The sequence below is a fragment of the Leptodactylus fuscus genome, chromosome 1 (assembly GCF_031893055.1).
Source record: "Leptodactylus fuscus isolate aLepFus1 chromosome 1, aLepFus1.hap2, whole genome shotgun sequence".
Lineage (NCBI taxonomy): Eukaryota > Metazoa > Chordata > Amphibia > Anura > Leptodactylidae > Leptodactylus > Leptodactylus fuscus.
In genome coordinates, this window is record NC_134265.1 from 192,515,449 (window position 1) to 192,537,299 (window position 21,851).

General features: G+C 41.6%; 1 long non-coding RNA gene across 1 annotated transcript in view; it reads left to right on the forward strand.

Annotated features, from left to right (window-relative positions):
- LOC142212721 (uncharacterized) overlaps positions 1–19,786 on the forward strand; it is an 83,813-nt gene extending 64,027 nt beyond the window's left edge. Inside the window, exon 6 of the long non-coding RNA XR_012717210.1 lies at positions 19,692–19,786. This is a non-coding gene — a long non-coding RNA (uncharacterized LOC142212721). The remainder of the gene's footprint in view (positions 1–19,691) is intronic.
- Positions 19,787–21,851: the final 2,065 nt, after the last annotated feature.

The following is a 21,851-nucleotide window of genomic DNA, read 5'->3' on the forward strand; positions in this document are numbered from 1 at the left end:
TAACTCAACCCTCCTGCCCCCCACCCCATCATACTTACCTCTCTTCCTCTTTAGACTTACCTTGTGGAATGGCTCCTCCTTTTCTTTCCGCTTTCTTGGCTGTCTGCAGGCCGGAGATGCCTGTGCAGTAGAGATGGCACCTCTGACAGCACACGCACTATCTCTACTGCATTTGTCAGAGCCACCTCTGGACTATGAAAGCGTTAGCAGAGTGAAAGAAGGAGGAGGAGCTTTTCCCACAAAGCAAGACTTGCAAGTATGATGGGGTGGCAGAACTGGTGACATTCCATTTCATAAACGGGGAAATGGAACGTCACTGAATTATCAGAAAGTGGGCCTGGGGTGGTCACATGACCGCTCCAAGTATATAGATAATTATAAAAATTTTTTTAAAACAAAGTAAATTAGAAGATAGGTGGGGGAAGGGGGTTAATTTTGATTTTATCCCTTACAACCCCTTTAATTTATAAAAAAAAAAAAACAGAGAGAGTATTGAAATATATCTGTTTTTATTTTCTGATTGTAGACTTTTTAAATTCTATTTTGTATACATGTCTATGGGAGCTTCTCTTCTGCCCTGTCAAGAGCATTTAGTGATATGCTGCATCCCACATAGTTATGGCCATAGGCAGCAATAGTCTGGGGTGATGCATTGTGGTCTACCGGAGAGTCTTCTAGACATACTCTGTGCAGGGAGGGGAATTAGATAATCTGTGACATCCTCTATTGTTTGTAGTGGATGCAATGATGGGTCAATTGCTTTATTTATAGAGGTCTTATCTGCTATTGTAATACTGTTTGTGATGTAAAGAAGGTGATTGCTGCAAAAACCCTATAGAATTGGCATGTAGTGGATAAGTATGACGCTGTTTTGGGGAAAAAGCAGCCGTGTTTTTCTTTATTCCTGAACAACCCCTTTAGGCTAAGGCCATAAAACAGTTAAAAAAAAAAAAAAACGTAGCAAAAACAAAAACATTAACCACTTTTTTCTGCATTTTCCTTTGCATTGTATCTTCCTCTATTTAATCTATAAAGAAAACACTTGCGATTCCGCAGCTTTTTTCCCACATTATGTGGCTGATATTAAATAATATCTCTGTCACTTTGCCGCTACTTTGATATGCTGTCTCTGATAAATTATAGTAAGTAGTAAATTAAAATTTTGGCAAGCAATTTTTATCTATAATTATTCCATATAATATCTCGTTATCCATCAGGTAATAACTGGTTTCTCCTTTGCAATATTGTAAACTGGAGCTAAAAAACATTGCTGGAAAAAAAAAACGTATCAGAAATGTAGAAGAAGAAACTGTGGAAACACTTCTGTTTTTCACAGATTTTTACAATGAGGAAAAAAGCAGCTTTTTTACAGGGAGAATTAACATGCTGCATTTTTCAAAAACATGTATTTTTATAAAACACTGTTCTCTACAGCATTTTGTCTGCAGTGTGAGGATGAGATTAAATAAAATCTTATTCACTATGACTGTAAGGCTGAGGCCCCACGTTGCAGAAACGCAGCTTTTTTTGTTGCAAATTTTGCTGCATTTTTTTTTGAGCCGAAGCCAAGAATGGCTATAAAAGGAATTGTAAATATATAGGATGCTCTCATACTTATCCCTCCTGTCCAATCCACACCTGGTTTTGTTGCAGCAAAATCTGCAATAAAAAAAGCTGCGTTTCCTTAACATGTAGCCTCAAGCCTTAAATGGAGCCTTTTTTTCTGCTGCTTTTCCGCAAAGGCTAAACATGCTCCCACTGTAGATCCTTAGCCTAACGCTGGGGCCCCACATTGCAGAAACGCTGAAGTGTTTTACATTACCTTCTGGCTAATCCTACCCACACAGAAAAAAAAATAATCAGCGGAAATTCAGCAAGTGAGTTATACCTACTGGCGTTTTCTCTATAAATATAATAGAAGCAGAAAGTCTAAAAAAGGAAAACTCTGTGAACTTCCCTGTAAAAACACTAAAAAAAAATTTAATGTGTGGGGCCTTAGCCTAAATTTTTTACTTCTACAGTGAAGTTTAGGACATGCTCACATTGTTCAGAGCTTTTGTGAGGCTTATGGTGCATGATATGTAACATTGTCTTTCTTACCCTTGGTTCACATCTGTGTTTGGAAATCCGTACGGGGAGTCCGCATGGGGACCCCCTGAATGGACTACTGAACACATTTGCAAGAGCTGTGCAGTAAAATCACACAGACCCCATAGACTATAATGGGATCTGTGTGCTTGCCGCGAGATCTCCACACGACTCATGCAGAGAGGAAAGTAGATTGTGAAGTACTTTCCTGTCCACATGTTCCCTGCGAAAATTTTGCGGCAAGCACACGGACCCCTTTATAGTCTATGGGGTCCATGTGCTTTCACTGCACACCGTTTGCAAATGCGTTTGGCATTCCGTTCAGGGAGGTCCCCATTCGGACTCCCCCGAACGAAATACCAACACAGATGTGAACGAGGCCTTATGCATCTATATCCTGATCTTTATGTCATACCAAGTATTACCCTCTTCCACTAGTAAGATAAAGTCCACTTTACACAATTTTTTTGTAAAAACCTCTTTGTCAACCTATATGCCACCACAGTTTTTTTCTACATTATTTAATAATAAAAAATAATAAAATTACTTTTAATTCAATGTATATCCTTTAGCTCTCTTACCTGAGCAGGAAAGGGAAAAAAATATCAGTCATTTAGTGTAAAAAACATGTAAAACAAAACTAGACATCAGCAGAGTTTTCAAGATTCCCTTCTTTTTCGTTGGCTTGAAATAGTATAAATACATAAGTAGTTGGTTACCTTATCACTATAGAGGGATATTTGAGGAAAAGTTGCTTCCTTGAGATAGGTCTAACTAGAAATAATATGTGGAAAATGTATTCCATCACGGATGTTAGACAACCACACCCAGTATGCTGACCAAGGGGTTAAAATCCAGTCTGTCTGAATCTGAGTCTTTTTTGACTGTTCTCAGATACCTTAGACCAATAATTTTTGTCAAATCTCCCAAACAATTGGAACTTATTGGCTTCTACTATGGCAGATATAGGGAATAGAGATGAGCAAACACTGTTCGGAACAGCCGTTCCGAACAGCACGCTCACAGCACGCTCCCATAGAAATGAATGGAAGCGGGGGGGTTAAGCGGCCGGCCGCCAGCCAGCAAAGTCTGCATGCCAGGTGCTTCCATTCATTTCTATGGGAGCGTGCTGTTCGGATCAGCAGATCCGAACAGTGTTCGCTCATCTCTAATAGGGAACAGTGGATTACACAGTACCCATGCTATATATATATATATAAAAGAAAAGTATATAATGTAAAGAAATGTATTTTTCTGTTCATCTGTAGGCAGCACAACTTCTGCATGCTGTCTCTGGACAGTAGTAAATAAAAATTTTGGTAGGCAATTTTTATCTATAATTATTCCATATAATAGCTCATTATGCATCATTTAATAACTGGTTTGTTCATTGTTACAAACTAGAAACAATCCATTTACGGTGCTTTTTTTGCCTATCCCACAGGCTGTAGCAGAAGGAAAGACATAGCGTTTATTTGTAGTCTGTAACCATGGATACAGATAGTAATGCACTTAAAATGCATTTACATGGTTACTAAGTTTTCAGACAGTTTATGATGAACTCATGGAATACCCCCATCCAGAACATCATTCCATATCGTTTCATTAAAAAAATCAGAATGTTTGCCGCCCTAAAAACTGTTTTGAATGTTCTGCCACTAAAGGGCTCCTATCTATTAAATCAGCAGACCGCTAGCTTGTTGCTAAGTAAAATACGTCCTTGGCTACTGAGACAAAATGTAAGAAACAGATGGGCAGGTTCAGCAGCTCCTTCACCAGCATTATCTCCTCTCAGCAATTGGCACGTTGGCTGGGTGTCTTCTCTGCACATGGTGAGGTATTTTTAGCAGTGCAAACATCTATGTCTATGATAACAGACAAGCAGGGAAATGACTGCCTGGTCCCCCATAGATCAGGCAGTTGGAGATTGACAGTCCTCTTAAGGATATGTTCACACAGCGGAAAATGGATTCTGCGTGTGAACATACCATGCGGCTATCCACGACGGAATGTTGATGTACTGCATCCTGCACTGCACGGCATTCCAATCTGGATTAGGCCCAAATGAATGGGCCTAATCGGGAGGGAGTCTTGAGCCGTGGATGCCATGGCAGAGTCAGCCGCGGAATCCATGGCAAGATAGGGCACCTCGCTTCTTTTTTCCGCTACTAGCTAGCGGAAAAAAGAAGTGAGCGGTTCCCATTGAAGGCAATGGGAGCTTTTTTGGCAGGTGGATTTTGAGGCGTATACCGTGTTAAAATCTGCTGCCAAAAAACTCCATGAGAACATACCCTAAAGTCTCCTTATGAATGGATTGCCAGTAGGTTTGCATGAGGGGCATTCTACTCAGTTTTATGGAGCTGTTGGGACTGTACTCTCAGGCAACACCTACAGCCCCATAGACTTGCGTGGAGCCCTGGTCAAGCAAGAGCACTGGCACACCATTCACTAGCGGGATTTTTGGGGAACTTTGGGTACACTATCCTCCTGAACGCTAGGGTCCCATGTTTCGGCCCCAGTAAAAAGTGTCCATAACAGGGCAACCTTTTTAACTCTTCTGAATCAGCATGGGAATGAGAATAGAGAGGTATTTGTGAAAAGATTAGCCTGTGTAGGACCACAGGCATTACTTAGTATGTGGTTAAGATATGGTTAAGCAGCAACTGCTTAACCATAGGTTGGTTAGATTTACAGTTTGCAAAGACCACATTATTTAATCTTTAGGGTTAAGATTTGCGTAGGTTGGAGAGCTGTATATAATTTCCTTTTGGATCATTTTAGAGACAATGTCATCGCTCCTAGAAATCTGCTAGGAGAAAGAACTTAACTCATTCTGTAATAAAATTCCTGGTGAACATCTTTGGTCCTTTCGACATAGCCCAGTAAATTGTCAGCATGATATAAAGTGGCATCTCCCCCACCTCCTCCCCTGGGGTAAAAGCATAAGATTTATACTCTATATAGAACCAAAGACCCTTCAATGCCCCCAGCCCCCTACTGACCTAGAAACTATCCGACCCTGAATAATACAGAGTAAAGGCTGCATAAAACATGAATCCTCTGCCATTGTGTATTTATACATCATATTAAATGCACTGTATCTCCAGATACTTAGGAAAGAGGAATATAGGTAACATATACTGTGAAGTTATTAACAAATTACTTTTCTTTTTATGGATAATAAAGTCATATCTGTCATCCTTCAAGTCAATCTTTAACATTATTTTAACTGTGATGACAGAACTGAGAACATGCTTCTGGTTACCCAATATGTCTTCTATTAAGACTCAGCCTTAAAACACTGACCTTTGCTTACATGTCCTCTCTACAGAATTGACAGGGCTGACCTAACATTGACTTATCACTGTCCCCGCAAATGGCATATTTCGTCAGGAGCATGCTCACTCATCCAGACTGGCAAGGCCAAGTGTATACTCGGTTATCCCTATAACAGAACCAGAACTGCAGTCAGGTGTATTGTTAGGGCAGGTATCAGCACTAGGTAATGTTGGGTGGGGGGGAGGGGTTAAACGTTTATTCTCCGCTCTGCATTTGTGTCATGTGTAGCTACTCTGGCATGGGACAGCAGGAGAATCTATATCAGACAGTGCAGCATTCTCTTTCCATTCATTGTAGTTTACCGTACACAGATAAACAAGGTAGAGCGCCTTCCTGTGGGCGGTGGAAGCTTTATACTCGTATTAAATATGTTCTTTCACTTGGGCCTTCCCAGATCTTAGCCACAGCCCTTGGATTAAGATCTCGGAGGGACCTGTTGGGGAACCTGTATAGGATGTAGATACTACTAGTGAGCCACAGACGACACTGCTGACTATGGGAAGATTTTCACTGACTTAAAAACTCAACAGTACAACAGAATTTTTTATCTTCACAATGTGAACCATTTTCCTTAAGAGAGACACCTTTTTCGTGATATATCTTATTAAATAAACATCACAAAACCATAAACTATGTATATATATATTTGATATCTCCAGTTTTGCCACAACACATACAATACGGTGAATTGGTAAATTATGTAAACAAAAATCATGGTTTTTTTTCTGCATTTAACCCTTAATAAAATGTAATAGAAATGAATTTCATACTTCAGTGTATGGTTAACTAGCTCCTCATAAATGTACAGCTTATCTTGAAAACTCATATATATATATATATATATATATATATATATATATATAAAAAAGTATGGCTACGGTGGCTATGAATGTTAGATATCTAAAATAAAATTATAAACTTCATAGCATACAGCACTCTTGCAGCTTCTTAGCGTATCTTTACATGAGGAATTAGTTTATTGTGAGCTTTAGTAAAAATATATAATAAACAGGAAAATAAATTTGTTGCACTTAGAACACATAAATGTCAGTGGTGATATTATTGTTCCATAGTATATGAGGTGTATAATCAGTGGTGTAACTAGGAATGGCGGGGCCCCGTGGCGAACTTTTGACATGCCCCCCCCCCCGACCAACAACGAAGTCCTCGACCAACCGCCCCCCCCTCATTCCTGCGCGCTCTATTATGCCCCATAGAGGCCCCAGTACACAGTATTATGCCCCATAGTGGCCCCTGCACTCAGTATTATGCCCCATAGTGGCCCCTGCACACAGTATTATGCCCCATAGAGGCCCCAGTACACAGTATTATCCCCCATAGTGGCCCCTGCACACAGTATTATGCCCCATAGTGGCCCCTGCACACAGTATTATGTCCCATAGTTGCACCTTCACACATATTATGCCCCATAGTGGCCCCTGCACACAGTATTATGCCCCATAGTGGCCCTGCACACAGTATTATGTCCACTGTGGGCATCCATGAACAATTATTATACTCTGGGGTCTTTTGAGACCCCAGAGTATAATAATTGGAGACCGAAGGGGGATACAAACATAAAAAACTCTGTCACTTACCTATGCCCAGCTCCGCTGCAGTCCTCCGTGGTGTCGGCCATCTTCAATGATGGCCGGACGTCACATGATCCGGGATGCAGGTCCCGGTCAAGTGACATCAGGGACATCACACGACTAGGCCCGAAGCCTATATGGCACACGGAGGTGAGTAACTGTGTTTTTTATGTTCCCTTATCTCTCCCGGGCCTCTGATCATTATATTCGAGGGTCTCAAAAGACGCCCGAGTATAATAATAGTGTTTGTGGGGCCCGTGGTATCACTTACCGATAGTAAGTAAATAGGGCCCGTTACCGGCTGGAGTAACTCCAGCCGGTTACAGCATATTAAGAAAAAAAAAAACAGCGGTAGTAGCTGTCGCCGCGCCCCTAATGTACCAGGCCCTGTGGCAGCTGCTACCCCTGCTACCCTGATAGTTACGCCACTGTGTATGATGCTAGAAGTTAAAGGGCTTTTCCAATCTCAGTGTTTCAGTAGCTTTGCCTGCTGTCTCTTCTTCTCACTTTCTGTATTTCTCATGGTCCCCCACCCCGCTGAACAGGACACTATGAAGTATCACAATTCTTAAGCAGATCAGATAATATGCACATGCTTGTACAGAAGGACTCAGTGTTATCTATGTGTTTACATAGAGAGATAATAAACTGCAATTAGCTGAACTGATTGTCCTGCCAGGGCTGAGCTGTAGATAACAGTGACAGCAGTGAGTGACTTGTATTATCTCACAGGTCCGTGGTTATAGCAATGGTGTGTAAAACAATGGGAGGAATAAGTTCACATAGCAGGAAAACAAAGCAGCATTTCTAATGCGATATATTTAGGAAAAGTCTTCAATTTACATAAGATACCCGTATAGATAGGATCCTTGAGATAGGAATACCTCTTTAAGTCTTAAGTGTGGTGCAGATTCTTGTTGTAGATTCTGAAAACTCCACATGTTGTGTTTTTACACAATACAGCATGCTACTAATATTGCAAACCGCTGACAGCTGCTTCGAGGTTATTGCCTCTCATCCGCATAGAGTGGAGTACTGGCTGACTGTGTGAGTGTAGAAGTACCCTGCTCTGCATGGATGAGAGGCAATAACTTTGAAACAGTTGTCTGCAGATTGGACCTTTTTCCTTATGGAGGAGTTATAATGGCTTTACCTTCTAAAAGGTGGTGCTAGAAGCAGGTTCCTCTTTTGACACAGGAGGTCTTATTGCTTATTCCTTACCCAGAATTCTTAGAAGGAAATGCATGGTTTAGTAATCTGCTGTACTGAGCTATGTGAATACTATGCAGTGCCGAGGAATATGTTGCCCCTATATAAGCATTGGGAATAAATACATAATGGGCATAAAATGATTTCTGGCTAGACAAATATGTACAAACGTGTGGCTGAAGAGCAGCCACTGCTCACTACTGTGCTTTATGTCCTCTCTAGTTTTTAATATGACAAAAATATGTAGTTGAAAGAATCCCTGAATGACCCTTTAAGCAGAGAGGGAAGGATTAAGAGACATTTGTTTACAGAGCAGAACAAGTAGAGCTTTATTTAACAAATCCTTCATGATTAGGATACCCTGTAGCTACTATAAAGTGAGAACTCAACCTAGCAAAAGCCCAGGCTTGCTCATGTATAAGGACAAACAGCGTGAAATGCAGGCCGTGAATGCTGAACACATCAGTGTTCACAGTATCGAGGTGTTGAGAAACACAAAATGTAAAATAACTGAATAAAACCCTCATTATAACATTGCTTATGACACACAAAAGACTGAAAAATAAGTTACTTACAGTACGTTCACAGGTGTTGGAGTTCAAAAGGATTTTACACCTTTATCTCTTGTGAAGTCTCTTGTGAAATACAGAACAGTCTGTATCCCCTGCACATGAGTGGGGTTTCTGCAACGCCACTTGCAGAACATTTCTATGTGCTTTTTTAGCAGTTCACTTATTTCAGATGGAAACGAAGAAAATGAGCTCCATTACATGCAAAAGATCTGCTGCACACTCCGAACAAATCCATAGCAGAGGGTACAGAGCCTCAGATTTCTGTTGAGAAAATACATGTCAGATTTCAAGGAACAAAACTCTTAAAATCACAAATGCAAACATGTATATGAGCAAGTCTGCTTTATTCATAACTTAAGACGTCTGTGTCTTAAGGCAGAATGGTTGACATGTCATTAGAATTATGCCAACTTTTTTTTTTTTTTTTCCCGGACAGCTTGTCCAGAAATCCCATTTTTGTGGAAACATTGCAAAGGCCAAATAAACTCAAACCATTATGATTATTGACTATAGCTCAAGTACTGTGACTCAGACACTGAAGAAAGTCTCCTGTTTTTACTGACATGAACACTTGAATACTCTGTTTCAAGACTGGTGTCCATGATATCTGAATCATGTGATCAGATGGAAATAGCAAAATTGAAAAGAAGGTCAATTTAGCAGAGTAGAAGGGGAGCGGATAAACTAGGTTATAAGAAGAGAAAGAAGCATTTTTCTCTGCTAACATATATAACAAAATATAGTCACTTATTAAAGGGATTCAATCATTAAAATGCTATTTTTTTGTCCCTACCACGTAGGAATAGCCTTAAGAAAGGCTATTCTTCTCCTACCTTTAGATGTCTTCTCCACGCCGCCGTTCAGTAGAAATCCCAGTTTTCTTCTGTATGCAAAAGAGTTCTCTCGCAGCACTGGGGGCGGTGCCCAGCTTTCCAAGAGCACTGGGAGTGTCCCTAATACTGCGAGAGAACTCTCCAGCATGACAGCACCGACTCTATCTTCGCCTGGAACGGACTCTCCCTGCATCTTCTTCCGGCGCTGGCTTCAAACTTCTAGGCATGCGCAGTCAGCTCTGCCATCGGGTCTCGGGCAGAGCTGACTGCGCATGCCCGCAGCAATTTTCTTGTGGCTGTTTGCACAGTAAACTGGTGTAAGCAGACATTTTCTTGTGGCTGCTTACACAGTAAGCTGGGTAAGCGGCCACAAGAAAATAGCCGCGGGCATACGCAGTTGGCTCTGCCCAAGGCCCGATGGCAGAGCCGACTGCACATGCCTAGAAGTTTGAAGCCAGTGCCGGAAGAAGATGCAGGGAGAGGCCATTCCAGGCAAGGATAAAGGCAGCGCTGGAGAGTTCTTTGGCAGCATATGGGACGCCCCAGTGCTGTTTGAAAGCTGGGGACCGCCCCCAGTGCTGCGAGAGAACTCATTTGCATACAGAAGAAAACTGGGATTTCTACCGAACGGCGGCACGGAGAAGACATCTAAAGGTAGGAGAAGAATGGCCTTTCTTAAGGCTATTCCTACGTGTTAGGGACAAAAAAATTTGCTTTTTAATGATTGAATCCCTTTAAATAAAGTTTGTTGAAAAGTTAGGGACCATTTAACTGCTTTTGTATCACTTTATACTTCTGGGTGGTCCACTCTCAACACTGAAAAGACATATATATAGCAGTTGCACAAATTAAGGAAGCGGTTGTTACTACAGACGAACCTGGTTTTGGGAAGACAAAAGCATTTTTTTTCCCCACCCTGTCTTCCTGATTGCTATACACATAGTGCTCAATGTGATATTTAAAAATAATAAAAAAAAAAAAACATGAAAAATATGAAAGAGACACATTTCTCTTTCTTTTTTGTTTACATTATTCTCAGATAATAAAATAAAAAAATATGAAAAAATAAAATCAGCATTAAAACAATGCCCAATTTATAACTGGAAAAAAAAACGCAAACATTATCTGACTAACATTACTTATATACATATGAAACTTACAAGTATCAAGTATGAAAACATATATGTAAATAATACCTTTGCATGCACGGGGGGGGGGGCGGTCGTGCACGATACGATGTCATCTTCTGGCACGCCTACCTCTTCTTTCTTCTTCTTTCAGCGACACCCTCTGGTCCTGGCTCTTCCTCAGCTTAATCTTCATCTTCCGGCAGTTCAAATCCGATTGGTTGAAATCCGGCGCGTGTGCAGTAGCGCTTCCTGCCATTGAGAAAAATGGCGCCGGAGTGTGTGCAGTAGCTCCGGAGGGAGCGCTACTGCGAACGCGCCGGATTTCAACCAATCGGATTTGAACTGCCAGAAGAAGATGAAGATTAAGCTGGGGAAGAGCCAGGACCAGAGGGTGTCGCCGAAAGGAGAAGAAAGAAGAGGTAGGCATGCCAGAAGATGACATCGTATCGTGCACGACCGCCCCCTGTGCATGCAAAGGTATTATTTACATATATGTTTTCATACTTGATACTTGTAAGTTTCATATGTATATAAGTAATGTATACATACAAAAGTGTCTATTTTATAGTATTTAGATTGCTGGGGGAAAAAACAGCAATTCCCTAAAGTTTGTATTTGTCACTTGGGTGTTATTGTTACAGTGTTCACTGTGCAATATATATAACTCATTAAGGTCAGAATTGTTATGGAAAAAGAATTTTTTTTTTTTTATGTAGATTGTGAGCCCCATATAGGGATCACAATGTACTTTTTTCCCCTATCATTATGTCTTTTTGTAGAATGGGAGGAAACCCACGCAAACACGAGAGAACATACAAACGCCTTGCAGATGTTGTTCTTGATGAAATTCAAACCCAGGACTCCAGCGCTGAAAACTGCAGTGCTAACCACTGAGCCACTGTGTTGCCCCAGAAAAAGCTAAATTTTATAGTTTCTTTTATGTTTTAAACAAAAAAAAACCTTAAAAATTTTGCTGATAGAGCCCCTTTAAGCTGAATGTGGGCTTTTTTTTTTTTTTTTTACAAATGTGGCATCTCTAACTAAAATGTTTTATTGTATTTTTTCCTTATTGATATTTTAAAATATTATTCATTTTGTTCTATTACCAATAGAGCATGTGATTGCTTGATTGCACATATGTATCATAGCAGTTGGGTTGAAGTGGAATTTTGGATAATAGAGTGGGCCCTTTCCTACCAAATGCTGCATCTAAGAGATTAACCCCTTCCCGCCGGTGACATTTTTCCATTTTTTATTTTCATTTTTGACTCCCCGGAAGAATACATAAAGCAGAGATGGTCGGGACTGCTGCAGTATCACTGCTGAAGTGGTGAGGTTTTATTTAACCCACCCAAAAAACTCTTTAATTAGTTCACCAATGTGAAATCAGTCAACTAAAAGCAATACAGACATTCAATGTTGGTCCCCGATGAGGGATTCCTGCCACGTGGATATGACTGTGTACCTAGACTAGTGTTTTACAGTCTTTAGATGTTAAGTTAAAGGAGTTTTCCAATAAATATAACCATATGTGGCTGTTTACGTGAAAAGGGCCCAGATCGTCGATACTAATTATAGAGAAAATAGTCCAAAACATATTTGGGTAAAAAAATCACAATTTTGTTTTATGCAAAAATTTTATTTAAAAATATGTCAATTGTGCTTTCAATAAAAATTTTTTTGCTGTTTCGAACAATGTTACACCATAACCGTTACAATGATACCAAGAACTCCATATCGACAGTGTGGGCCCTTTTCACATAAACAGCCACATATCTAAATTCATTGAAAGTTAAACATTTTTTTGCAAATATTAATAATGAAACATTTTGAAGAATTTAAAGATTTTCTCTAATCATCTTAGTGGAGACAGTCTTTTGTCTTGATAGTTTGCTAGCGAGTACGATCGTGAATGTTAGATCTATGGGCTGACATTTGTAGGATTTCCTTACTGTGGCTGGGTTATTTTCTGGTGCATGTAGTGTCCCTGCCTGATAATCCAGCCAAAGTAAGCAAATCATGGCTGCTTTTCTGACAAGTCCCAAACCCTAGAAAGCTCAGGTATTCATGGTTGCATCCATTGGCAATTCAGCAAAACACGTGACTGTCGCCATGAAGATGTTTAGAGAAAAATGTATCTATATTTGCAAATGTATTTCATTTTTAATTTGTCTACAAATCTTAATATGGTTCTGTTTATGGTAAAACTCCTTTAGTTGACACAAATTTAGATGGGTGAGATTGCACACAGTGGTTACGATGTGGCCATGCTTTGATCAAGGACCCCAACCACATGTGGTCTTGCTGCAATCTGTGGCATATTTGTAATTTTAGCTTTTGCTGTACTGTTCTTGCATGCAAAAAAAACACCAAAACGCTCCCATTCGCAGCAACTGTTGTGTGGTCTTACCCTAAAGGTTGGTGAACACCTTTAATAATAACAAATGGCTTTTAGACAAAAAAAAGATTTACATTGAATAAGAAGCCAGGATTACCGGGGTGAAAGACTGACACACTTTCTTCAATGTATTAGTTTTCCACAGCTTTGTTCCCAGTTGTGAGAGACCACTATTCCCACATATACAGGCAGACCTTTTTGTCTTCATCTTCACACCTTTGTAGAATATGTATGGAAATGGTACATATGGATCGGGACTGTCTTTTTAATGTGAGAATTGTTTTGCGTTTAGTGTAGAAATGACATCCTAACATTTCTACGATCTACATGAAGAAATGACTTAAAATGGTAATAGTATAACAGAGCTGTCTGGCGAGAGGCCTACTCTAGAGGCTTAGACTTAATGGGGCTATCCAAGCCATTCTATACCTTACAAATACTATGTCTATTTATATTAATAATATGTATAGGAACATAAAATACATGATATATTATAAAACAATGTTGTAGACAGATTAAGTAATAAACATTATATATAGTTTTCTATTATACCTATCATTTTCATAGACTGCAAGTACCATTCAATTTATAAATATTACGGAATTTTCAATGATGAAGCCATACAATAAAGAAATGTAAAAATCTTATGCAGTATTGAACTGGCAGCTTCAATAAACCTAGACCAGTTTAAGGCTAAGGCCCCACGGGCCAGAACCGCCACGCTAAAGAGCTGCAGGAACAACCGCAGCGTGAATGCATTGCAGTTCTTCCCGCAGTGCTTTGAACAAAAAGTTCACAGAGTTTTCCTCCGCTGACTTTCTGTTGCAATTATATCTATGGGAAAGCCACCGGGGTTTCCGTAGATATAATTGACATGCTGTGATTTTCAAAACTGCAACGGTTTTGGAAATTGCAGCGAGTCTGCGCTGTGATATTTTTCCACAAAATGGGCATGGGATTCGCATGAATCCCATCGACTTTGCAAGTGCTATACAACGCCGTGATTTTACCCACCTTGGCGAAATCGTGGCATTTCCGGCCCGTGGGGCCCCGGCCTAAGAAACATTTTATTTTAAAGTTCTTACTCAAGTATCATTGCTGTTTTAGGCTAAAACCCCACTTTGTGGAAACAAAGCTTTTTTCATTGCAGATTTTGTTGCGTTTTTTTGAGCCAAAGCCAAAAAATGCAGCTTTTCTGCAGCTCTTTTTGTCTACAATGTGTGGATAAGGTTAACCAAAATCTCATTTACTTTGCTTGTACTGTAAAAAGCAGCATTTTTTTCTACAACAATTCCACTTAAGCCAAAAATGCTGTGTTTCTGTTTGGACTTAGCCTAAGGCTACTGAAAGATAAGCCAGTAGTTGTGCTGCAGAAAGTTATACTGTACTGTATCTTAAAACTGCAACCAAACCATAATCATAATCCATCATATTTTGCCATAATTTATACTTAAAAAGCTTCTGTGGAAACTTGATTTCCGTACAGCATGTCAGCCATGGGAAAATGGTTTCCAAATACATTGTGCACACAGAATTTTTAACTACAATATCTGGAAGCTGCACTAAAAGACTACAGCAGTCAAACCGCAAATAGAATATTCCCTTAGGGATACAGGTGAAAGAACAAGACAATACAAATACACTTGTGGTGGATTTGAGAAAAAGAGATTCATTTGTTTGTGGGAATTGATTGATGAAATAATATGAGACCGTAGAGAAAATGAAATTACAGCTACTTAGTAAGCAATAGACGCTAGAGAGTCAATACGGCATAAAAGTACTCCAATGTGGAATAGCGTTGGAAAGATGGTATGTCAAGCCAAATTATAAGACATAAAAGGTAATAGATAAAGGGCTTGCATAACAGTGCACGCAAACTGTGGGGCTCCTTTAGTGCAGAGCAGCTTCCATGCACTACAGTGCAGGATCCATCAGACCCAATATGTATGAAGCAGGATCCATCAAACCCTGTATGTATGAAGTGGGATCCATCAGACCCTGTATGTATGAAGTGGGATCCATCAGACACTGTATGTATGAAGTGGGATCCATCAGACCCTGTATGTATGAAGTGGGATCCATCAGACACTGTATGTATGAAGTGGGATCCATCAGACCCTGTATGTATGAAGTGGGATCCATCAGACTCTGTATGTATGAAGTGGGATCCATCAGACCCTGTATGTATGAAGTGGGATCCATCAGACTCTGTATGTATGAAGCGGGATCCATCAGACCCTGTATGTATGACGTGGGATCCATCAGACCCTGTATGTATGAAGTGGGATCCATCAGACTCTGTATGTATGAAGTGGGATCCATCACATGTAAAACTGATGTCCAGGACATTCTGTCCTAATACAGGGATAAATATGGCAGTCTTGGAGGCCTTGATCAACCCACAATACATTACCTGTACTCTGCAGGTCAGTATAGTCACAGCGATACTGAATTTCTATAGTATTTTTAATGCTTTCAAGCTTTTTTTTGCAGGATGAGATGTCATTTTTATTGATACCATTTTGGGGAAAGTCTGATAGTTTGATCTCTTTCTATTTAATTTTTAGCAAAGTGTTGAAAAAACCACCGTTGGACCATTTTGATTTTGTCCCTCACTACTCACCACTACTACTACCACCACTACTCACCATATGGGAGAAAAAAATGTATATTTCTGGGTTTCTCTGGGAGCTCCTGGCATCCTCTGCATTTGTTTACAGGAGTAGATTCCTGTTCTTTTTTTTTTTTTCTACAACTACCAAAATGTATTCCACTTCACTAAGAGCTGACACACTAGCTCTCCCTCTCACCATCTGTCACCCCCTCCCTGTTTCCCTAGCTAGCCTGACTACTACTAGCCCTTCCCAACTAACTAACTCAACCCCCTACACATCATACTTACCTGTCTTCCTGTCCTGATCTTCTAGGCACAGAAGACACTTTTTTCTGTGGGTTGGCTCCTCCTCCTTATTGACTTCTGCCAGCTCCTGTGTAATGGTGCCGGAGTGCCGGTGTCACGGAGCAAAGGTATACGTCTTCCTCCGGATGGTCTTTTGAATCAACACGGACGCAAGAGGTCAGGAGACAACAGCAATTTATTGTAATCCACAAAGTTAGTAGCCGGCGGCGGTCACATCAACCGTAACAACAATAAGTCCACAGAAGTCACAATCCAATGATAGCTTTGGCTCCTTGGTCCTGTAACTAAATTCTGGCTCTCTACAGAGCTGTGCACAGGCCGGCTAACACTTACTAACTGCTAGCTACAACTATATACTACGACTGTTACACCTATATCTGTGGGTGGGAAGGGCTGAGTCACAGATCCTTCCCCCTCACCTATACCAAGGAGAGAAGACTCCCTGTCTACTATGGACAATGCACCGTCCAACATCTTCTTGGAGACACTGATCAGATTATCTCCACCCATTGTCCTCACTAGTTAGAGGTATTTGCATACAATGTGCTAACACACTAGACCCCAATCAGCCAACTACACATTGATGTATACAACAGGTTAGAGAATACATTCCACATGAAATATATATTACACATTGCCTATAGTATAGACTCTAACCATCCCGTGACAACCCCTCCCCCTCTCAAAACATGTGCATGACACAATTGGCCTACACAGGTAAATTGGGGAATGCACATCAGTCTCTATAGATCATATGTCCTCCGGCCCGGGATAACCCATCTGCGTTCTGGTGTTGGTTCCCTCGGCGGTGCTGAATGGTAAAGTTGTAGGGTTGAAGGGCTGGCATCTGGCAGAAAATCCGGTGGATCCATGTTGGCTTCTCCCTGAGCTTGGCTTCGGGTCACTGCTCCCACAAAGTGGCACTGTAGATTTCCAACATCGTTGCCTAACAGAACATCAGCCGGCAGCCCGCTCATCACACCAATTGTGCATCGTTTTGGTCCATAACCATAGTCAAGTTCCACGGTAGCTTTAGGAATACGTCTCCGAGTACCCCCTGCCAACTTGATAGAAATGCCAGGGCCCTCCTCTAGGGCCTCGGGTCGCACAACTCGGGGGTCCGCTACCGTTAGGAAAGCTCCCGAGTCCCGGAATCCAACAACTGTTCGACCATCCAGTAGGACCTCCTGCAAGTGCTTCCGCTGAAGGTTTGCGGGATGTGTGGCAGAAGGCTGAATCCCATAGACCCCTGGAGGTGGAACAGATGGGTCATTCATGGGGTCATCTGGAAATGGGGCCAAACTTTCTGTCCTAGGGGTGGTTCCCAGGTAGTGAATAGGCCGGGATGCCACGGTGGCCCGTGCCCCCATGTTAACAGGGCAACTAGCTTGCAAATGTCCAGGCCGCCCGCACCCAAAACATCTGCGCTCTAGCATTCTTCCAGTAGGTCGTTGTCTAGGGACAGGGTTGTTCATAGCTGGAGGCCGATGGGCTGGGGCAAAGGTAGAGGGGGAATTGTAATCCTGAGGCCGGGCACGAAAGGTGGGTGGCTGGATGAAGGGTGTCTGGCGGACTGTGGTAGTTTTCCGCTCCTCTGCAAACAACCTCTTCCACTGCGGCTTGATGGTCAGGCCCTCATCTGCAAGGGAAGCAGCTTGCTCAACTGTGGCTGGGTTCCGTTCCAGCACCCACTCACGGATCTCAGCGGGGCACTGGGAAAAGAACTGTTCCTTAAGTATGACTTGGAGGATCTTATCGACTGTGACAGCCTCCTCTCCTTCTAGCCAGCGCTTGCATGCTTGCTTCAACTTGTGGGCGAACATGTGGAAGGAGCTTCCCCCATTGTAAGACAAAGAGCGGAACTGAACTCGGTAGGTCTCTGGAGTGACTGCATAATACTTCTGCACCGCTCTTTTAATGGCCTCATAGTCCCGCTGATCACTAGGGTCCATGGCTCTGAGAGCTTCCGCAGCCCCATCTCGTAGGTGCCCCACCAGATACCGGACCCAATCCTTCTCTGGGACTTCCATCAGGTGGCACTGGTGTTCGAAGTCCTGAAAATATCCATCAACATCCCCAGCCGCTTCATCAAAGGTCTTGAAGTGTTTATGGGAGACATATGGTGGTTCTCTCACTGTTGGGCTGGGGGTCGACGTTTGATTATAATTCCTCATAGTTATCTCAGCCATTCGCATTTCATGCGCCATTCTTTCCTTTTCATGCGCCATTCTCTGTTCCTCCTTCTCCGTTTCCTGAGCCCTCTGTAATGCTCTACTCCTTTGCTCTGCAGTTGCTCCTAGCCCCAGCACTGCCAATTCCTCCTCATACAAAACAACCCATCTGCTCTTTTGGGTCTGTACCTGCCACTCCTGTATCTCTACTGTCTCCTGGGGGCAGCCCTCCTCATGGTCGCTTTGCAGGGTCATCTCCTCCAGTGCCTCGATCAGTTGCTCTTTCGTTCTTCCCTGGTAACTCAGGTTTAGTTCCCGGGCCCTTACTTGTAGACTTGCCATAGTCCAGTTCCTGTATTCTGAGGTTGTGGCTCCATTAATCGCTGCGCTGCTGTAGTCCATCTCGCTGTCCGCTGTTGATCCCACCGCTGCCAACCAGTTGTCACGGAGCAAAGGTATACGTCTTCCTCCGGATGGTCTTTTGAATCAACACGGACGCAAGAGGTCAGGAGACAACAGCAATTTATTGTAATCCACAAAGTTAGTAGCCGGCGGCGGTCACATCAACCGTAACAACAATAAGTCCACAGAAGTCACAATCCAATGATAGCTTTGGCTCCTTGGTCCTGTAACTAAATTCTGGCTCTCTACAGAGCTGTGCACAGGCCGGCTAACACTTACTAACTGCTAGCTACAACTATATACTACGACTGTTACACCTATATCTGTGGGTGGGAAGGGCTGAGTCACAGATCCTTCCCCCTCACCTATACCAAGGAGAGCAGACTCCCTGTCTACTATGGACAATGCACCGTCCAACATCTTCTTGGAGACACTGATCAGATTATCTCCACCCATTGTCCTCACTAGTTAGAGGTATTTGCATACAATGTGCTAACACACTAGACCCCAATCAGCCAACTACACATTGATGTATACAACAGGTTAGAGAATACATTCCACATGAAATATATATTACACATTGCCTATAGTATAGACTCTAACCATCCCGTGACAGCCGGCATGCACTGTAACCAGCACTCTGGCTTTATTGCACAGGCATGGGAGGCTGGCAGAAATCAAAAAGAGGGAAGGAAGTAATCTCCCGTGCCAAGAAGATCTGAACAGTAAGACAGGCAAGTATGATAGGATGGGGGTGGGGTTTATTATAGATGACATTCTGTGAGTTAGAAAGTAGGCTGGGGGAGGGTGTTGATTTTATCCCAGACATCCCTTTTAAGTGGTGTTAAAAAAAAAATCATTTTTTTAATGTCAAAAATACACAAGTGAATCTGCCCCAATGTATGTTTTTTTTTTTTTCGTTTTTTTTTAATCATAAGTATATACAATGAGGAAAAGTATGCAGTAAAGTTTATTGAAAGGGGTTTTTTTCTCAAAAAGTTTCTACACTAACATTGTGTTTTATGTCTGTTGTCTAGGTTGCAAAGAGTAATAGAAGCCATGAACAATTTAAATTTTGGTGGGAATATTGAAGACCATCACAAAAAAAGAACAGACAATGAAGATTTTACAGAAAGGGCTAATAAATCTAATATATACACGCTTTGTGGAAAGTATTTCTGGATTTCATCTATTATTTACAATAAAGTTTTGAAAATTCCAATAATCTGTGTTTTATTCTTTTTAATAGTAGACTGTGACGGGTGGTAGGAAAAAAAATTTCACAAATAAACTTCAATTACAAAATAAAAATTTGATAGAATTTACCTGTGAATCCCTTGCTTATGAAGAAGATTTTACAATCTGAGGTTCATGTAACTTTTCCAAAATCAGGAATCAGGAGAACGGTGAAGAAAACTATAACATGCATGAGTCCTTACATTGTTGTTGTAGACAAATGAATTCTAGTGGCCTAAATTCACAAGAACAATTCAGAGATTGTCTTACCCCTCGTTCACATCTGCATTTGGTAATCCGTTTGGGGAATCCGCATGGGGACCCCTCTGAATGGAATACCAAATGCATTGCCAAAGCGGTGTGCAGTGAAAGCACACGGACCTCATAGACTATAATGGGGTCTGTGTGCTCTACGTGCGGTGTCCACATGGAACATGTGGACAGAAAAGTACTTCGTGATCTACTTTCATGTCCACATGACTCGTGCGGAGACCGTGCAGAAAGCGCACAGACCCCATTATAGTCTACGGGGTCTGTGTGCTTTCACTGCAAACTGCTTGCCAGAGTGTTCGGTAGTCCGTTCGGGGGTCCCCATGCGGACTCCCCGAACAGATTACCAAACGCAGATGTGAATGAGGGGTAAAGGCTTATTCAGACAATGGTGAGTGAAGCTGTGTTCATATCAGTGTTGGCTCTCCAAACAGGGATTCTGTTCGCCTCTCCGCATTTTTCGCCCTTTTCGGGAGGACCCCCCAAACGGAAACCCAAACGTAGATGTGAACTAGCCTAATAGTCTGTTTTTGTAAACAACAATCATGAGTGTTTTAAAACTTATGAATGTCTATGGGTCTATTCACATGTCCATTTTTTTTAAAACTATTTAAATGGACATCAAAAAAATTGACATGCTTTATCTTTGGCCGTCTTGACAGACATAAAAATAGACTTTCAAAAAGACCCATAGACATTCATTGGCTTTAGAATGGCAGTGTGATGACTGTTTTTTTCGAATTGCCATCACACGGCTGTTTTATTCACTTTCATGTGAATAAGCCCTTGCAACAGACTACAACGGACCAACACGCCTATTTTTCGTGGATTTAAGGTCCACAATAAGCAGAAGGGTTGTGTGCATCTGGGCTTAATTTTACAGCAAGCAAAAAGAGCATTTCCCTTCAGACTTCTGCTTCATTTTTTTTGTTGTGCAATTTTTCAGTCTGATTGAAAAGGCAGAAGTAAAAGGAATCCTGTACTGTTCATTTCTGTCTAAGTGCTTAGCTTCATGGTAATTCTGACTCATGCCGTCTGGACAGTTTGGAAGTGGTTATCGGCCTAGTCATTGTGTGTTGTAATAAATTAACACCACTTTCTATCAAATTAGAAATTTTGCCCAAAAATAAGCAGTGCCATATAGGGAACCCAAAAATACCTTTGTGACCAAAAACCGATGATGCAATGCATCTTTTTATGAATATGCAAAACAACCTCCATTTGCACTGGGGATAGGCTCAATTTGCCAGATTTGTCTACAGACAACTGTGACACAGGCAGAGAATGAAAATGTCAATCACAGCTATAGTGGCAGTGCTGGGCAACGATTCCAGAAGGAACTACTCTGTGCCACCCTCCACTCACACGCTGTGGCGCAGGAGGCGTGCACAGTTTGATTCCTTGCTTACAGTTTTTTTGTTGCTCTGTCTGAACACTGCTCTATTATCTATCCTCTGTAATTGAATTTTCCACTAGCTGTAATTGACAGTCTGTCTACCTATCAAGTCTAGGGCAGGTCCTGGGCTTCCTATATACAGGTCATCAGCCCACACAGGTTTGCTGGCTATTTTGACTCTGTCCTGTGACTTTATACTCACTAGCTTCCTACTTGCTCTTTCTATTGTATTACTGAACGCTGACCTTTGGCTTCCCATGGGACTACTCTTTTTTATTACGATTTTGTACTGCTT